The sequence below is a fragment of the Megascapheus bottae genome, chromosome 15, assembly GCF_031878675.1.
Source record: "Megascapheus bottae isolate mThoBot1 chromosome 15, mThoBot2.hap1, whole genome shotgun sequence".
Taxonomy (NCBI): domain Eukaryota; kingdom Metazoa; phylum Chordata; class Mammalia; order Rodentia; family Geomyidae; genus Megascapheus; species Megascapheus bottae.
This window is the reverse complement of record NC_143523.1, coordinates 50,544,486-50,547,021: the sequence shown is the minus strand read 5'-3', so window position 1 is coordinate 50,547,021 and position 2,536 is coordinate 50,544,486. Positions and strand designations below refer to the sequence as shown.

At 37.3% G+C, this 2,536-nt stretch overlaps 1 pseudogene; it reads left to right on the top strand.

Moving 5' to 3' along the window:
* The first annotated feature begins 716 nt into the window (after positions 1–716).
* On the top strand, positions 717–972 carry LOC150054341 (small ribosomal subunit protein eS27-like pseudogene; annotated as a pseudogene).
* The last annotated feature ends 1,564 nt before the right edge of the window (positions 973–2,536 follow it).

The window sequence follows — 2,536 nt, the reverse complement described above, 5'->3', positions numbered from 1 at the left end:
CTGTAAATACAGATTGTCTTTCTCAGTTACACAAAAATCTACCCTTCTAGAGGAAGATGTATGAGATAATACTGCCACCTCATGGCTGAAAGAGGAAATACAGCTGGCTTTTGTCACTGGCAGAATGGGAACATTATATAAACATACGTGCAAAATTAAGTATGTATGCTTATTATATATAGAGAGTACAGAGAATAGAGAGGTATATATTTATGCATACAAATATAAATATATGTCTATTTGCATACATACAAACATAATTTGTATATACAAATATACTTATTTATAGGTGTAAAATTCTACATATGTTCATATATGTAAAATTGCATATATAATTATATATAGAGAGAAAAATAGAGAGTAGAGAGGTGGTATATATATATTTATGTACACACATACGCATGTATAAAATGAAGATTACGAAGACCATTGTTCACAAAACTGGGAAATTAGGCTGAGTCCTGTATGATTTTGTTTCTTGCTTATACAAAGACGGCTAAAGCAAGGGAAAATTGGAAATATACTAATTATTATCTTTTCCTATGTTTTTGGCTGAGAACCTGGTGCGAAGTCATTTTTCAATAATTTCGTCCCCATTCCTCATGTCTAAGGACCCTCGCTTTCCCACCGTGGACATATCATAGTTGCCTATAAAATAATCACCCTGAAGCTGTCGCTGAGCGTGAGGTCGGGAGCCCAGAGACAGGACTACCACCATGCCTTTGGCTAGAGATTTACTCCATCCATCCTTGGAAGACGAAAAGAAAAAAACATAAAAAGAAACGGCTAGTTCAAATTCCAAATTCTTATTTTATGGATGTAAAATGTCCAGATTGCTACAAGATTACCACTGTTTTCAACCATGCTCAGATACTGGTTCTTTGTGTATGCTGTTCCACAATGCTGTGCCAACCTACAGGAGGAAAAGCCAGGCTTAAAGAAGGTTGTTCCTTCAGAAGAAAACAACATTAATGATCTGTACAACTTTCTGAGTTTACATTTCTTCACAGAAAGCCCTACCAAAAGTTCAGTGACTCTACAAGATAATGTAATTATGTTTGCATTTTTAAGGTACACAACAATGATCTCCTATTTTGGTGTCAGCTTTTCAATAAAGTTTTGATTATGATAAAGGAAAAAATGTCACCCCGAGTAAGGGATTTCACTCAGATGGGGGCAAACAAAACGACTCAGTTTTGTTCAACAGCCACAAAGAGCCTGTGTCCTTGGGAAGTGTGTTTATAATCGTTTGTCTTTCTTGGTGGTGGCTGCTCACCAGTCACTTCCAGCATTCACGTTTCCTGGACCTCCAAACCACAACACAAAGTAAACTTGAGGAGGGAACCCTTTAAGGCTGTTCAGTATTTGGTGCACAGCATGCTTATGGAAGATGGCCTCTGAGGATTTTAACAGAGGCAACATTAACGTCAACATTCACACTCCCGGATGATATCTGCCTGGTCCCTTGGATTTATTTGTCTTTGTATAGTGATTAATGTTGATTGTCATCTTGACAGGATTAAGAGGAGAAGCATATGTATATATATATATATAATAAATATTAGATAGATAGGTGATGAATTGAGGCAACACAAGATACTCAGCAAAAGGCTAATTAGTGCAAGGGACAAAGCATTAAGAGGACAGAGACCCTAACCAGAGCACATGTAAAGTGTTTTGATTCAATCCTTTTCTTTTTAAAGTAGATTCGTGAAGTCAGGCAACAGTCATGGTTATCTAAAAACACGGTGCGTGTGTGTGTGTGTGTGTGTGTGTGTGTGTGTGTGTGTGTGTGTGTGTGCCAAGGCTGACTTTGAACTGCAATCCTCAGATCTCAGCCTCCCGAGTAGCTAGGATTACAGCTTTAGTATAATGTTTTGAAGATTCATTCACAGTTATGGTGTGAATTATTATGTACTACTCTTGTCACAGTCAAACAATATTCCATTTTATAGATATTCAACATTTTATTCTTTCATCAGCTAAAATATTTTGGAGTTGTTCCCACCTTTTGGCTATTATGAAACAATGCTGCTATGCATTTTAATATACAAGGTTTTATATGTGGGTAGATATTTTTATTTCTTCTGGGCATATACCTAGATCTAAAATGCCTGGGTCATATAATAACTTTGCTCAACTTTTAGGGGAATTATTTTCCAAGAAAGCAACACGCTACATTTCTAACAATAATGTGTGAGTACTTCAGCTTATCCAAATCTTCACAAAGACTTTTTAAAGTGAACAGATTAAGTTTACTTGAAAATGAAAAGAATGTGTCAAGATTCTCCATTCAGAGAGAGGCCCAAAAAGGAGTCCAATGGAGGAGTCCTTTTAGAGGGTGGCTATTCCTCTATTTCCATCCCTGGGTTTTGCACTGATGCTTTGATGGCCAACGACTGCACTCCCTGGCTCTTTCATTGGTTGAACAAATATCCTAGGCATTATGGAAAGAAGTGCTTGAGCAGAAGCCCAAGCTATTATGGGAATCAGAAGGGCCATGATGGGACATGTTATCTGCCAGGTGGAATGTCCC